The sequence below is a fragment of the Teleopsis dalmanni genome, chromosome 1, assembly GCF_002237135.1.
Source record: "Teleopsis dalmanni isolate 2A chromosome 1, ASM223713v2, whole genome shotgun sequence".
Classification (NCBI taxonomy): Eukaryota; Metazoa; Arthropoda; class Insecta; order Diptera; family Diopsidae; genus Teleopsis; species Teleopsis dalmanni.
The window spans coordinates 134616685-134635196 of record NC_051846.1 but is presented as its reverse complement, the minus strand read 5'-3'; positions in this window follow the sequence as shown (position 1 = coordinate 134635196).

Below are 18512 nucleotides of genomic sequence, written 5' to 3'. Positions count from 1 at the left end.
AATTTTCTTTTAACATTTGCAATTTTAATACTTTTTTTTTAGCTAGACTTAATTTATAAAAGTAATTTTCTTTTAACATTTACAATTTTTATGCACTTTTAGTAGCTTTAATTTAATAAAAGTAATTTTCTTTTAACATTTACAATTTTATGGATTCTTAGTAACTTTAATTTTCTTTTAACATTTACAATTTTTATGCACTTTTAGTAGCTTTAATTTAATAAAAGTAATTTTCTTTTAACATTTGCAATTTTATGTATTTTTAGTAACTTTAATTTAATAAAAGTAATTTTCTTTTAACATTTGCAATTTTATGTAATTTTTAGTAACTTTAATTTAAGAAAAGTAATTTCCTTTTAACATTTATAATTTTATGCACTTTTAGTAACTTTAATTTAATAAAAGTAATTTTCTTTTAACATTTGCAATTTTATGTATTTTTAGTAACTTTAATTTAATAAAAGTAATTTTCTTTTAACATTTGCAATTTTATGTAATTTTTAGTAACTTTAATTTAAGAAAAGTAATTTTCTTTTAACATTTGCAAGTTTATGTATTTTTAGTAACTTTAATTTAATAAAAGTAATTTTTGTTTTGCCGGTTTTTAAACTGAACTGTTCTGTTCGACTTCCTCAGAAAACATCACTATCATAAGAGAGCGAATCAAGCCTCCACTGGCTCTTATATAGTCAATTTGACTAACAGAACCATCCTGCAGCCACGTTAGGGATTCTGTTAGATCTTCGTTTACCGTAGACTGCCCTTGAAAGATTTCCACCACTCATCTAGTTGGCTTTGCTGGTTTTGTTTTGTGTGTAATTATTTGTTTGAGGGTGATGACCTTTAAAAAAGCTTACTTTATTGTTTCCTTCCAATAAAGTTAAAATTTGTCTTAAATGTACTATTTGTACTTGGCAATACCATATTTTAATATCTAAGTCAAACTTTATTGGAGCTTTCGACATAATTCGCCTCAATTATATGGATCAAAACAAAACAAAAATAAAAGCTTTTACACGTTTCTTTATTTTTGTCTGTGCGAGCAATGCACATGAAGTTGTTTCAGTGATTTGAAATAATTTGTTTAGTGGTTAAAATTGCGTTTATAATATTTGTGTAATTCTTAATAAATAGACCGCATATATTGAATTAAAATTGTGGTTAGCAACATAAAGGAAGAATGTTCAAAAAAAAAATGTCTCGTTATCCTAGTGACCACAAGGTTTATGTGAGTGGTTTGGATGCTAGAACACTGTGCGGTCGTCGTGCACGAGTGAAATTATCTACCGGTAAATATATCAATGGTGGTCGTGGTGGTCAAAGACGCAATTATAATGCAGATAAAAAAATGTTACGAATGGTGACGTGCTCGGCAGAAACACCCAGACAGAGACATTGGCCGTTCTCATGGACAATGCGAGAAGTTCGAGGTAATGTCAGCTTATTTGACTATTTTTACTTGTGGTATTAATATTTTATTCTCTCCCAGGCCTACATAACAGGCTCGACGATGTCGATGTTGCCTGCAATATGGAGCATCGTTGTAAAAAAAAATCAAATGTAGGCTGTTAATTTCCTTAGTCTATTCTGCTTGTGTTTCTTTGCCCCCACGTGTGGCTTCGACCCACTCCCTACACTTGAGTCTCATGCTCTACCGACTAAACATATCTTTGGCGTGAAATACACCAAGTCTTGTCCCTTGCATGTTACCTAATTCGTATAGTGCACTACCTATTTTTTTTAATACCATGCATTTAACATTTTTCTGTCCAAGCTTGGCGTTAAAATCAGCTGTTTTCTTACTTTGTCGGAAATTTCGCCGATATACTATCTGCCCTACTTTAAACTCGACTGGTTTTTTCCTTGTATTGTATACCTTTTCTGCTTGTGAATGTGCGACTTTTAAGTGTTCTATTATCCTACTCCGTAATAATTGTTGTTTGTCTGTCTGGTGCAAAATCCTAAACTCCCCTGTTCTAATTGAATCCAGTTTTCTACTGATGGAAAAAGATTTCCCGTGTTGTGACATGTGAGAACCGAATACCGCGAAATATGGTTCTAATTGAACCGCGTTGTGGATTACACTCCTTAATGCAAAGGCTACATCACTCACATGCTGATCCCAGTCTTTTTGATTTTCCCCAATATATGCTCTTATCATCTGCAGCACTGATCGGTTTACCCGTTCTGCAGCATTTGCTTGAGGCGAGTAAAAAGCGGTTCTGACATGGTTCACGCCATACTTGTTTAGAAGATTTTTAAAAATTTCAGATATAAATTGTTTACCATTATCCGAATGTATATGTTCTGGTACCCCAAACACTTGGAAAATATCTCTTTCGAGGTATTTTGTTACATTCATCGCTGTTGCAGCTCTCATTGGCTTTAGGAAAACAAATTTGGAAAAATGATCCATACATACAAAAATTACCGTGTTGCCTTCTTTAGTTCGTGGATAAGGTCCCATGAAGTCTATATACAAACGTTGAAACGGCTTCTCTGTGATGACCTGAGCTCCCATTGGAGGTTTTATCATTTTATTGGAGGCTTTGGACAAGTTACATACCTCACATCTCTTTATCCAGTTTTGAACATCGCTTACCATACCGGGCCAGAAGTATTTTACTCGTATTTTGCACAGAGTCTTTTGCATACCTACGTGTCCAGATGAAGGGGACTCATGTATCCGTTCTATTAATCCTTGGCGTAGCTCCGTGGGTACCCACAACTTCCATGCATCATCTTCTTGAATCACATCTCCACTTCTGAAATCCATTCTTTTATATACGTAACTTTCAGATACACAGAGATCCGGGAATTTATCTTGTTCAGCTGTGATGGTTCGAATTAACTCTTTATACTCGCCTGTAACGAAGTATTTGGACTGTAAATCTATATCTAAATCTCGGCCGCCGAAAGCAATTTCTTCCATATGCATACGGGATAATGCATCAGGCACGACGTTTTGCGATCCTTTCCTTTGTTCTATCTGAAAATCAAACGCCTGTAATTTTAAACTCCACCTAGCCAGACGACCGGACAAATCCTTTTGATTCATTAACCATTTTAAGCTAGCGTGGTCTGTAATAATTGTGAAAGGCAGACCTTCTACATACGCCCTAAATTTTCGAACACTTAAAACAGCAGCATAGCATTCCAGCTCAGTTATACTGTAGTTACGTTGAGTTTTATTTAATTTGGTGGACATATAGGCTAGCGGTTGTTCATCTCCTGCATCATTGATTTGAAAAAGAACTCCACCAACACCTTCCGACGACGCATCACACTGTATATAAAACGGTTTGGTAAAATCTGGGTTAGTCAGCACCGGAGCAGTTACTAGACTATTTTTTAAAGCCATGAAAGCAGTTCTTCCAGCCTCAGACAGTGTAAATTTTTTCATATTTTCCTTTGTCAGGCACTCGTGCATCGGAGCAGCAATTGTAGCATAATCTTGTATAAAGCGGCGATACCACCCTGTCATTCCTAAGAAGCGTCGCAACTGCTTAGGCGTCTTTGGTTCTGGAAACATTTCCACTGCAGATACTTTATCAGGATCGGTTTTTATCATCCCATTTCCTACTACATAACCCAAATACTTAACTTCTCGATAACAAAACTTACTTTTTTCTACATTTATAGTAAGGTTGGCTCTGTGCAGGCATTCGGCCACTCTTCGCAATAATGTTAAATGGCTTTCAAAATCAGTTGAACAGACAAGAAGGTCATCTAGGTAAACAAACACACTCTCACGTAACGCTGCAGGTACCACTTTATCCATTAACCTGCACATCCTCTGAGCTGCGTTACACAGTCCAAAGGGCATGACAGTAAATTGATAGAGCGGTCTTCCTGGCACGGTAAAAGCGGTCTTCCACCTAGACTTCTCTTCTAGTGGAATTTGCCAAAACGCATCTTTCAAATCTATAGCTGATATATATCTAGTCTCCTGTAACCTACTCAATATACCTTCTATATGGGGTAAGGGGTATGCATCCTTAATGGTTCTTGCATTCACCTTTCTTGCATCTAGACAAAGCCGATTCTTTTTACCTTTAATCACTAATGTTACAGGTGAATTCCAGCAGCTATTGGATTCTTCAATCACTCCTAGATCCAGCATACGGTCCAGTTCTTCGTACATCAGCCGTTGGACAGCAGGAGAAATTGGATAATGCCTTTGCTTCACTGGTAGATGTTCGTCAGTAACTTCTATTATGTGTTCTTCTAGGCTGGTGCTTCCTAGACCTGACCTACTACTTGACGGAAATCTACTGATCACCTGTTCTAATTGAGCTGTCTGTTCTTTACCCAATATATGTGGACTTGAAGTGAACTGCAGATCTGAAGGGCTTGGTACTAGTTCTGCTAGTTCACGCTTCTTACTTAATATTGGTATATTGAACGTTTTCCAAAAGTCAATGCCAAAGTAAAATTCCTGTTGCAGAGAAGGGACAATAAAAAAATCCATAAGTCTTTCTTCCCCTTCCCACTGCACTTTTAAAGATATCACACCGACTATAGGAGTCTCTCCTCCATTTGCGGTTTTAACATGTTTGTCTTGAACAGTAATCATTCGCTCGGATCGACCCCTTAAAAACTCTAATGCATTCTTTCCAATACAATTCGCACTTGCGCCAGAATCTAATAACGCTAGTACTTCAGTTCCACTTACTTTAGTCTTCACATACATCCTATTGTCACCTTCTACTGAAACTAGGGTGTCTACCATTTTCTTTAAGCATGTTCCCAATAACCGTCTTTTATTCCTCATCTTCATGATCTTACGAAATTTCCTGTTTGTTTTCATTACCAATTTTTTTTGTATCTCTTCGTTAAATATCCTGCGGCGTACTACTTCATATTCTGCTTTCCGCTGATGTAAAGTCTTCATACCTTGCATCCTTGCATCTGACCTAAAGGGTGTGAGTGGTACGTGAGTTCTTTTTAATATTTTGGTTGGTTGTCCGGGCTTTTCTTGTGATGACAGGGACTCCCGGTCTGTCCTGCCCCTGTCGAGTTTCCCTGATTTACCGTAAATCTGCAATATGAGTTATTGGTTTTGCACAGAAAACAGGTCATTTGGTGGAACAGTGACCTACAAATTTGATCTTCTCTGAGATCTTGTGCTAAATCATAAAAATCACCAGGCATACCACATGAAAAACATAAATTCAAATGAAATGGAGAAGGACACAGTGGTGGAGTATTCACTTTGTGTTTCTGATCTAGATTTCTATCGTTACTTGCTCCTCTAGTCCAAAGCTGGTTTGAATTATGTCCCGTGTTCTTTGGCGGTTGTGTACCAAATGCTTCTATCTCCCATGAGTTCCCATAGGGTGGTTCCTCTTGCAACTTCTCTATTGGTTCAATCTCGCTTACTGACCTATACTTCGACTTGTTTTCCTTCTGCATTTTCTCAGCGCGACTACATTCGCGCTTTAATTCTGCCAGATTTTGGAATGAAGCTGAAAAGATTAGGGTCGCTAGACTAGGTTTTACATTATTCTTAATGATGGAGACCAATTCTCTTTCTGGCAATTTCCGCCTTAACTTAAACGTTAGGTTGTGAATGTCTGCATAGAATTGTTCGAAACTCTCCCCAACCTGTTGCTTCCGATCCACAATCTCCCGGATAATTTCATAGTCACTTTCTGATGACCTAAATTGCTCCAGCAACTCCTTCTTTAACTGAAAATAATCGAAATCATTATCACCTGCATGATCTTCCAACACCTGCCAAAACCACTTTAATGCAGGTCCAGTTACTAGACAATGAAAATCCGTAAGAAGTTGATGGAAAGGGACTTCATACTGTTCCCGCATACGCTCAATCCTGAAGATGAAGCTTTCCACCGTCATGTCTTTAGTGCAGCCGTCAAACTTAATATGCCACCTGCCAAGGTCAATTTCTCTCCTAGACATTCGTTCATCCTCCTCGAATAGCATCGATTCTCGTCGGTTTCCCAATCCTAGACATTCGTTCATCCTCCTCGAATAGCATCGATTCTCGTCGGTTTCCCAACCCTTGGTTCTTTGCGTATGCTCCGCGCATAGTTCTATTCAATCGTGCCTCCTCACTTGGAAAATTTGGTTTCTGCATCATTACCTTAGGTGTCCTTGACACACTTCTGCGTGGTAAATGAGCCTCTGCTGGTGCTGCTTCTGGTACCCGTACACGATCGCGTAAAGTAGACATTTCAGTCCGCATCTCATTCATGCAGTTTGTTAAGTATTCATTCTGTTGTATCATCATACCCATCATGCGACTGAGCTGATCCGTATCTATTGTGGGCTCTATGGCTTGTGCTCCTTGTGTGCTATTGTTTCTCCCTTCCATAGTGAACGGACTGTCCAGATGTATTAGATCAATTTGTGAATTAAAACTAAGTGATCGGTCTGAATTACTATTTTCAGCAATTGGCTCTATATTATTCGGTTTGTGTCTACCCACAATTGCTCTGGATATGCTTCTAGTTACCGGCCTGTCCATACAGGATGTAACTAACTCAATGTACAAAAATACAACAAAGAAAATTTTTCTTTTTTTTTTTTTTTTCAAGTGACTTGAGGTATGAAATATTCACCTCAAAACAAATTTTACAATTAGTAATTCTCTACTTACTAATTATTGTGACAATTGTGCATTACTCGTTTACTTATTATGTAAGTCAAATTATTTCACTATAATAAGTTGACGGAAATTGAAGTTCTATATTAATTAAAGCTCTGAGGGGTGTTTCAGTGTTGCGACCACATCATTTCACCTAAGGCAGGTATATATAATTTTTTTTTTTTTCTGCTGTAAGAGATATTGTAAAGACGAAGGTTTATAATACAGATCAAACTACTATCTAAATTCACAAAACAATAAAAAAACTTGGATCAAGGACAACTTTATACCGCACTAGTACTGTGTAAAGGAACCTTGACCTACGCTTACAGTTTTACTTGCTGTAAGCTTGTAACCAAGAATCAAGTACATTAAACAAACCACTTCCGGTATTTAAAATTACTCGGCTTACAATGAGTAGTCAACTTCACACAACCGCGGTTCTGTGTGAAGGAACCTCATTGACGGAATATAAAACGAAATTAAACAAACTAAATCTAACTGCTAAGAGGACAAACTCCACGTTGAACGAATTTTACCTGAAGGAACCTCTAAAGCTATTAGAAGAGATAAAACAACATCATTATACTACGCCACAATACCCAACTTTTATTAACAGAGTTCAGGCAAGACGAATGAAAGCTCTCAGTCCACCGGATTAAGAGGTCACGCAGTAAAACAAAATTGTACAAAAAAACAAAGAAATCACAAAAAATCCATAAATTAAAACCCGCTATCTCTCTCCTATCTCACACTCCAGATGTTGCATCCTGTTTTACATTGAATTGATACTAGTTGTATTTTTGTTTCACGTTGTTGGTCACTCCGTCGTTGTAGATTGATTCTTTTGTCGCGAACAATGTACCAAACAAACTACACTGCCTTTATCATTTGTCTTCATGTACCCGTAGTCGGTTGTTCCGTTCGTTGTCACATTCCTTTGAAAAATTTCACATATCTAAAACAATCAATAGAAAGAGGACAAAACTTTTTACCAAACAGATTCAGTATAAAGGAACCTCGTAAATTCATAATTCTAGAAACCACTTTCTGACATCGCAACACCCATTGCGTCAAAACGAACAAAAGGCAAGACGTGTGCTAAACGTTTAACCCACCGGATTAAAGCTAGCTATATCATCTAGTGTAAATTCAATTATTCAAAAGGAACATCGACAATTAACAAGAAAATAAAAAAATCTCCTGAGCTGGTCAACAGTGAAAGTGATTATAACCGCTGTAGCAGTTACCGTAGTTCATCATTAAGTTGACATTTGGTGTGCGACCAACTCGAAGTCCTTCCGTCAGTCTTCAGGTAATTTTCTTCTATCCTGTTCTTGTGTTGTCTCTCTTTGTTCGTCTCTTCCTTTGTCCCGTCGTTGTCCAGTCGTTGTCCAGTCGTTGGTTTCGTCCATTAGTTCATTCGTTGGTGTCATTTGTTGAGCGACCAACTAGACATGCACTCCGTCCGTCTTTATTTCCATTGTTGATTTCTGTCATCTTAGTCCTGTCGTTGTTTCGTCTTACGTTGGGCGCCATTTGTTGTGTCCACCTAGTATTAGAATTAGTGCCCTCGGTCGCCGCTCATGGCATGGTGGCTAGCCCGGTATGCTCGCCAGTTTTGGGGTGGGGTTCTTGACAACTGAGGCTACACTGTAGACAACAACAAAAATTCATGCCATGTTTTCAATTTATATCCTAACATAGCTAAACTTATCTATAATTCATTAATATTTCATCTTTACTTTTATTCATATTCATATAATAATCATTCTTTCATGCCATGTTTTAAATTCATGTCCTAACTTAACTAAACTATCTATAATTCATATCTGAACGTAACTAAACTTATCTATAATTCAAAAATATTTCACCCTTACATTTATTCATATTCATATAATTAAATAACTACACTACTTATTTCAATGCTAAAACAAAAAAAACTACTATTTATCTACTTCATTTTTACGTGACCCTAAAAGAAAATCTGTAATTAAAACCACTGTTATCTATTTGGGCTTCTTGAATTTAAAAAAATCTTCATCGAATATGATTGGAAGAGCCTTGTTCCTGGTATTCACTATTACCACCGCTGCCTTAGGAAGTTCCGTATGCGATAGGCTTACACCTAAATCACTGGTTCTGCCTCTGGGCAACCCCACTCTTTTCATTTCCGATATGATTGTCTTTTCTATCTCCCAATCGACTTTTTTAACATCACCAGCCTGCATCGTCACGGTTTCCTCAAATGTGGGAAACACTGGCAATACATCTGGTAATGCTTGCATACTGTCAGTAAACCACTTCATTTTAAATTCACGCGAAGAATATAGGAATGCAATTTCTTCTCAAAGAATCCCTGCCTTTAATAAAACAGATGTTTGGACCGCCACACTAACAACACCCCTCTATATTGATTCAGCAATGTCTCACCATGAGCTCATAATTAATAAATAACAAAAAAAATAAATTACATATATATATATATATTTTTTTTTTTTTATTATTATATACTATTATTATAAAAGTTGTTTTATAACGCTTATATTATTTCAAATTAAAAAACAAATTTTTATCAAGAATATTTACGCAAATATAGCTATTTATACTAATTCATATTTACAATATTTTACAATATTTCTTATATAAATAGATAATCATAACGTATTTTATGTATACATATAATTCCTATATGATATTTTTTTATTTCTTGTTTATTAAATATTTAAGCCCATATAAATATCTACATTTTTTTTAGACAATATATTCCACATCTATATATATTCTTATCACAAATAAAATAATAAACAGCTAGTAATTACTAGGTTTTTATTCATTAATTAATACAAACTATTTTTTTTTTCTTTGTTTTGCTATACTTATAATGGTAATAATTAGCGTGTATGAAAAAGGAAACTCTCTAATTGAAGCATCAACAATATAATAGAAAAGAGAAAAAAAAAAAAAATTGTAATATTGATCATATAGACGGATCCAACAACAAGAATAAAGAGAAATTTAACTACAAAACATTCAGTCTTGTTAACCAAAAAAAAAATTAATTGTCTCTTCGCTATTCGTTCTCATAGCTTACCTTGCAGCCGCAGAAATGACGTCACTCCAACTGCCGCTGACCTAGCTATAAATTTCGAAATTACAAACAAATTAAAAACAAGAAACAAATATTTATATATTGGTAGTTGTAATGAACTTATGTTCTTTTTTTTTTTTTTTTCTTGTGATGCGTTAATAATTTTTTTTTTTTCTATAATTTAATATATGCTGAATAATCACTACTCAAATAAATTTAACAATAATAACTATAATTGGAATTATATAATCAAATCTTTAACTTTTTTTTCCTTTTTTTTTTTTTTTTTTCAAATTTAAATCAATTCGTATCCTTAATTTCAGGAATACCTGACCACCGTTGTCTCATAACGGTGGATCCTGCTGCCGTTATTGTCCTTCAGTGTCCGTTCTCTTTTTTTTCCGTTCTCCGTTACATCCGTTAGTTTATTTTACCGTTGAATTTTTAAATTATGTGTAATCCTTTTATGAACTGACAATGTACATTAACTCGATTCAAGATTTGCACTTTTATGCCCTTTTTAAATTAATAACATTTAATTTTTGTTTATCATTTGGGTTTTTATACACCGTTTAGTAATTTTAAATTGATAAAATTAATTATTGCTTGTTATGGGTATTGTTATACACTTTTTATTATAATTAAATTAATAAATTTCATTAATTTTCTTTTAACATTTGCAATTTTATGTGCGTTTAATAACTTTAATTTAATAAAAGTAATTTTCTTTTAACATTTACAATTTTATGCACTTTTAGTAACTTTAATTTAATAAAAGTAATTTTCTTTTAACATTTGCAATTTTATGTATTTTTAGTAACTTTAATTTAATAAAAGTAATTTTCTTTTAACCTTCACAATTTTATGCACTTTTAGTAGCTTTAATTTAATAAAAGTAATTTTCTTTTAACATTCGCAATTTTATGTATTTTTAGTAACTTTAATTTAATAAAAGTAATTTTCTTTTAACATTTGCAATTTTATGTATTTTTAGTAACTTTAATTTAATAAAAGTAATTTTCTTTTAACCTTCACAATTTTATGCACTTTTAGTAGCTTTAATTTAATAAAAGTAATTTTCTTTTAACATTCGCAATTTTATGTATTTTTAGTAACTTTAATTTAATAAAAGTAATTTTCTTTTAACATTTGCAATTTTATGTATTTTTAGTAACTTTAATTTAATAAAAGTAATTTTCTTTTAACCTTCACAATTTTATGCACTTTTAGTAGCTTTAATTTAATAAAAGTAATTTTCTTTTAACATTCGCAATTTTATGTATTTTTAGTAACTTTAATTTAATAAAAGTAATTTTTGTTTTGCCGGTTTTTAAACTGAACTGTTCTGTTCGACTTCCTCAGAAAACATCACTATCATAAGAGAGCGAATCAAGCCTCCACTGGCTCTTATATAGTCAATTTGACTAACAGAACCATCCTGTAGCCACGTTAGGGATTCTGTTAGATCTTCGTTTACCGTCGACTGCCCTTGAAAGATTTCCACCACTCTTCTAGTTGGCTTTGCTGGTTTTGTTTTGTGTGTAATTATTTATTGGAGGGTGATGACCTTTAAAAAAGCTTACTTTATTGTTTCCTTCCAATAAAGTTCAAATTTGTCTTAAATGTACTATTTGTACTTGGCAATACCATATTTTAATATCTAAGTCAAGCTTTATCGGAGCTTTCGACATAATTCGCCTCAATTATATGGATCAAAACAAAACAAAAATAAAAGCTTTTACACGTTTCTTTATTTTTGTCTGTGCGAGCAATGCACATGAAGTTGTTTCAGTGATTTGCAATAATTTGTTTAGTGGTTAAAATTGCGTTTATAATATTTGTGTAATTCTTAATAAATAGACCGCATATATTGAATTAAAAATTGTGGTTAGCAACATAAAGGAAGAATGTTCAAAAAAAAATGTCTAGTTATCCCAGTGACCACAAGGTTTATGTGAGTGGTTTGGATACTAGAACACTGTGCGGTCGTCGTGCACGAGTGAAATTATCTACCGGTAAATATATCAATGGTGGTCGTGGTGGTCAAAGACGCAATTATAATGCAGATAAAAAAATGTTACGAATGGTGACGTGCTCGGCAGAAACACCCAGACAGAGACATTGGCCGTTCTCATGGACAATGCGAGAAGTTCGAGGTAATGTCAGCTTATTTGACTATTTTTTACTTGTGATATTAATATTTTATTCTCTCCCAGGCCTACATAACACATCGTGACCTTGAAATACCTACTGTCAAGCAAGAAATACAGAAGGCTACTAAAACACATTATGACAGGCTGAGACAACACATAAACAGCACCATTCCGGCGTTACTTTGCGATAACACTCACAGACACTTTTGTCGCTTCAAACCAAATGACCTTTTGAGCCGTTTCAACCAGCAAGGAGATGACTAGCTCAGATCTATATGCTCATCTTAGATAGACTTATGTAAACTTACTTGTAATATTAATTAAAAAAAACCTCTTGTTAGTCAATATGACTAGTTGTTGTAAATTTAAACTCTACATTTTGTTTAAATAAAAAAAAAAAATTTATTATTACCAAAATTGCAGTAAATGGTATAAATGTCGAATAGTTTTTTTGTTTTATTTTTGGTGTTCCGCAATAGAATTGCTTTTTTTGTAATTTTATTTTTAAATTTTTGGAATAAAAACAATTAAAACAAATAAAAAGTATACAAATGTTGGAAACTGCATTATTATTTTTTCATTTTTTGTTTCTTTTTGTTGTTATTCAACATTCAACAAAAATTTAGTTAATGTAGTGTTAAGATAGTGTTTCTATATAAACTTGAATAAGGAATTTAAATGATAATGAATAAAAACCACTATTAACTATATATGTATACTAAACATATTACCAGTAACTACAACAATTGCGATGGTAACCAATGACTCATCAAAGGGTAAAGAATGCTGCACAATTGGGCCAAATTTCAAACCAAAGGATTATGCTGTAAAATCAATGGAAACACCAGAAAAATTCGACAGAAAATTTAATAACAATGTCAAGGAGTGTTTAAGTTTGTTGTTAAAATAATATGCAAACACCTTTATATGGTCGATAAATATTAACAGGTGCTGCAAAACAAGCAGTTGATGCTGAAGAGAATTTACCGAGTTAGTGTAAATTAATGAAATATATTACCATAAAGAAAATATTGAAATCCATCACCTAATTGAATATAGTATAGCTGGTATTATTACAGCATTAAATAAAGCCATATTACATTAATCATTAAATTTAGTAAAGTTAAAAACTATTTGGACACTCTCCAGGAGGTCTTAACTCCGTAAAAAACAATAGTTGAGAGAATTTTCCAGCGACCGCACTGTTACCAAATGTTGCTTATCACCCAACGAAAGCATTGCTGAATTTGAGAAAAAAAGCTCCATGGTATAGAAGCCAAGGTCAGAGATATAACAACAATACAAAACAACTATTTCGGACATAACACTTGTCTCGGATATATTTTCAGGAGCCATAAGCTTTATTGGCTGCTTTTGACAATAGTATTACTAAAATAAATTCAATACTTAACTTAAATGCCTTTGTAGAACACACCATAAATAACATTACACAGGTCTGTATTGCTTCTACAACACCTACTGCTGGTCCAAGTAAATAGCAGAATCACAAAGTGCTTATCTGAGGTGCAGATGAAACTGCGCATTAAAGATATAATATGTTCCTATTATTACACAGGCCAGTAATTTCCTGTTCTAATATAATATGTGCTATTACATGCATGAATAGCATTACCCAGACCTATAATACCTCTCATGATTTCAATGCTTTTCATAATTAATTTAGTTTCGTGTACATTTTGTGATCAGATTTTACTTTTACTTTAGTCATAGTACAAGCTTATTCGCAATCACAGGAAATGGATTATATTCATAGTGTATTATAATTATGATTATTAATCTTATTATTATTGTATTTAATTTTAATAATTAATCAAAATTTCACATTTTTAGTATGTGTCCATTCTGCGTCCGCCTATAAATGAGAGGGGATCTCGCACGTCTGCTGAAGTTATGAACAATAGCGAATGGCTACAGGTAATTATTGTTAATATATTCATATTGTTCCAGAATAACAAACTCGTTTTTTAAATTATTTTTCTTGTAATGTTGTATCATTCTGTAGTTGTGTGTTTTCAATATTAACTGTGGTGTTATGTCGATAAAAATCTTACCAAATACTTCAGTCAAAAAATTCTTTCTATTTAAAAAAAATAAAAAATTAAATAACATAAATTGCGGAAATAAAATATTTTAAAAATATGCAAAATTGTGGAAAATAAATATTTTAAATATATACAAAATTTTTTAGGAGTATTTAAAAAAAGTATAATTGAAACCCGTTTCAAAATTTTTTAACTTGTGCTAACAAATTAATACTTATTCAAGTATAAATATTAAAATATTTATACTGTTGTGCTTGCAATAACAAGATAGTTTTTCTTAATTAAAAAACAGTATTTTATTGCAACACAAAACTTTTATGGTTTTCTTCATACAACTCTAGAAGCAAACTGACTAACACACAAAAATAATCTGAATGGATATTTAAATAAAATATTTTCATATATCAAAAATCTGACAATTTTCACCTTCTTTGTTGTTTTTCACGACACAGCCCCTTCTAGAATTTGACGGCTACATAGCGACAAATTCTATCTGAATTGTACAATTATTACTACATCATAAACCTCAATGGAAAACGCACCGCTCTACCCACTCGAGTCGCCTTTGGTGCTATTTGTTTATTACTGTTACCACCTAACACCTTAACATTATCTTGCAAACAACCTTCACCAACTTCATTCGCAAAATATACTGGTTTCACTCGATCTATGCTGACATTCACCATGCGCCCTCTTGCCCTTATGGTTAGAGTTAGCTTGGACTCAAACTATCGTCCCTGGTCTGTCGTAATCCTTTTCGGCACACCATAATGCGCTATCCAATCCTTAATTAAAGCCTCAGCCACACATTCTGCCGTAATCTCCGCCAATGGTACCACCACCGGCCACCTTGAAAACCGGTCAATGCATGTCAGGCAATACCGGATATCATTGCAATAGGGCAAAGGTCCCACGATATCAATATGTACATGCTCAAAACGTTGATTAGGGGCGTTGAAATCCTGCAACACGTTTTCATGCACGTTTTCACCATTTGACTTATTTCGGCCTTCATTTTAGGCCAACAAAAACGAGAACTTATGTCTTATACTTGCTTTTTACTTGCTGAAATACTTGACCGCCATATATATAGCAAGTAGCTCGCGGTCATAAGTACTATATTTCTTTTGAGTCTCTGTCAGCCTTTTGGAATAGAATCCCAGCGGTTGCAACTGCCCATCTATAAGCTGTTGCAGAACTGCTCGTACTGCGACATTGCTAGCGGCCACATTTAGCACCAGTTTCGCATTCGGAGCCGGGTGTGCTAGCATTGCAGCATTCGCCAGATTGTTCTTACACACTTTAAATATTTTCTCGGCCTCTGCTGTCCACTCAATCGGAGATCTATCATTTTTCTTTTTTCCTTTTAATAGTGCGTGCAGGATGCCATGATTCTTCGCAGCATTCGCGAGGAAACGCTTGTAAAAATTTATTGAAGCGATGAACCTTCTTAACTCTCGTGCTTCTTTTGGTTTTTTAAAATTTCTAATCGCTTCCACCTTTTCAGCTATGGGTCTAATTTCGTCCCATTTATCACATGTCCCAGGAAGATAACTTCTTTCATAAAAAACACACACTTTCCCAGATTGATCTTCAGACCATGGTCGCTTAATCGCTTGAATACTTCTCTTAAATGTATTTCGTGTTCCTTTTCATCAGCTGATGCTATACATATATCATCTATGTACGTTATTACATAATTCAGATTCTTTAGGACATCATTCATAAACCTTTGGAAAGTCTGCGCAGCATTGCATAGACCAAAAGTCATCATGTTAAATTTATATAAGCCGAATGGGGTTATTATCGCCGCTTTAGGTCGATCCTCTTCAGCAATCGGAATTTGATTGTAGGCTTTTTCCAAGTCAAAAGTTGAGAAAATTTTCTTATTTTGCAATATGCGAGTAAAATCATGTATATGGGGTATTGGATACCGATGTGGCAGTGTTATCGAATTAAGCTTTCTATAATTGCCACACGGTCTCCACTTACCATCCTTTTTCGCCACTAAATGTGACGGACTTGTCCAATTGCTGTTATTTGGCCTAAAAATACCTTGTTTCGTCATAAATTCAAATTCCTTTCTCGCAATTTCAAATTTTTCAGGGTTTAACCGCCGAGGTTTTGCATACACTGGCTGTCCCTTGATAACAATTTAATGCTCTACTAGTGTAACCCTCACGGCCGCCTTATTACTAGTAGTCGGTTCCGTTATCTCTTTATGATCCCGCAGGATGTTATGTGCCGGTCTAGTTGCATCATTAGTGCTTAGTTTCACGCAGTGTATCTCCTTCTTCGAACCCATTATCTGGAGGCCTGTAATGACATCACAAATTCTTATTCAAATTATTCAAAAAAATTATTTAATCCCTATTATTGGGTGATTTACCTTCTCCACTTGGAACTCCCACAGGAACTGTCTGCGCAACCCCAAATTGACTTGCACTAATTTCGTTCCATACGTGCTAATTTTCGCCCCGTTTGCTGCGTATAAATAATATTGCGTGGCTTCATTTTCAGGCTGCATTCTCTTTGGCAAAATTGAAACTTCCGCGCCCGTGTCTATTAGATAATTTATACCTGTTTTTTTATCCTTGAAGAACAGACGGCATGCTTTACCCTTTGCCACTTCACTCGCCGTCAAACGTGAAGTGGTGTTTAGTTTCCGCTGAGTTTTGTGGTGGTTTGTACGGGGTTTTTTGTGGACCTCCCCTTGAACCGTCGATGATAAAAACAGATATTAGCTCTTTTAGCACTTGATGATCGCCCTCTTCCACGATCTCTGTCATTGCTTCTTCCTCTTTTGCCCAACTGAATGATCAAATTATTTACCACGACTTTTAACTTGTCAATTTCTTTCTTCATCTCATTAGGTTCATTCCTTTGCACTACACAAACCGTTTCTGTTTCCTGTACCTCAAACACCTTATCAGCCACCTTGGCCCACTGTGCAGAATCACCTTCGACTGCAGCTACAATTGTTCTAACTCCCACTGGCAGTCGCTGTAACCACAATGACGTCAGTACGTCATCACTCATTGAACTGCCAGCCATTTCCTTCATTTTCTTCAGCAATTGCATTGGTTTCATGTCACCTAGCTGCAATTCTGTCGGCAACTTACGCAGCCTTTTGTGCTCCGATTCTGTGAATTCATTTATTAACCGTTTCTCCAACGTCTCATATTTCAACACCTTCTGTGGATCCCGAATCACATCAGCTATGCACTCCAGATATTTCGGCTCTAAACCTGCTACTACATGGTCGAACTTTGCATCATCTCTCGTTATTCCCGCACTCCTGAACTGCGCTTCCATTTGCAGAAAAGGTCCGGATGTTTTCTTGAAAATATCATCGACTTTATTGACACCCGGTATACCTCCTTGTCAGTGCGGCTTTCTCCTTCTGCCGGAAAAAAATCTTCTTCCTCACGGTTAATCATCTTGCTTGCTTAGTCGGGCTTGATAAAAACTTACAACTCCTTTTTTGTGTCGGGGTCACCAACACAAAACTTTTATTGTTTTCTTCATACAACTCTAGAAGCAAACTGACTAACACACAAAAATAATCTGAAGGAATATTTTAATAAAATATTTTCAAATATCAAAAACCTGACAATTTTCACCTACTTTGTTGTTTCTCACAACAATACTATTTTCAATTCTGTTCTAAAAGGAAATTTTAAAATTTCCTGCATTCTGAATATCGATTTGAGTTCAGTATTTATCTTAATTTTTAATTTTATCTTTATTACCTATTTTTATACAAAATGTGATTTGGTTGCATTTTATGCACATATGCATGATTAGACTCTTTGCAAAAATATAACATATGACAGATTGCAACAATGATGCCACACTTAAAAGCTATGTTGGAACAAAGACAAAACGAAACAAAAAAATGCAAAAAAAAAAATGCAATTTTTAATGATTGTATTCTGTTTATTTGTTTTTATTGTTTCAATCCAAAAATTTAAAAATAAAATAACAGAAAAGCTGAAAGCACACTAAAGTTTTTAAGTCCCTTCCTGGAAAATAATGTCCGGCTATCAATTGCTAAAGGCAGGAGTTCGCTTTGAGTACACCAACGTCACCTGATTCTGTTACCTCAGGGCTGCTATGTTGTGGACCTCAATGTTCGGAATGTACACTTGTGCAATTATCATGCAGGTGCAAAAGCATTAATTTCCTTCACTCGACTGAATTTTGGGATAACTAACTTTCGAGTCGTGCAGTCGTGCATTCACTGTGTGCGATATAAACCCACATTACTTGACCAAATGATAAGTAATCTCCTAATTGAACGCTTGACTCCAAGTCACCCATTCGCACGTACCGCGATATATTTTTGTGTTCCCATTCTAACGTATATCCGGATCCGTGGACGAGTCGGATATAAACCTATATAGCTCTATTCGTTTATTTATCTGCGAAGACAGTTCATGTAAAAACGGTGTCAGTGTTGTCAACGGAGGCATTCATTGCAGCACTGAAAAGGAGGTTAACAGTTAGAAGAGGTTTACCATCAGATATTTTCTGTGAGAATGCAACGAACTTCGTTTTTGGTTACAATAAACTAGCAAAGCTAAAAAGGT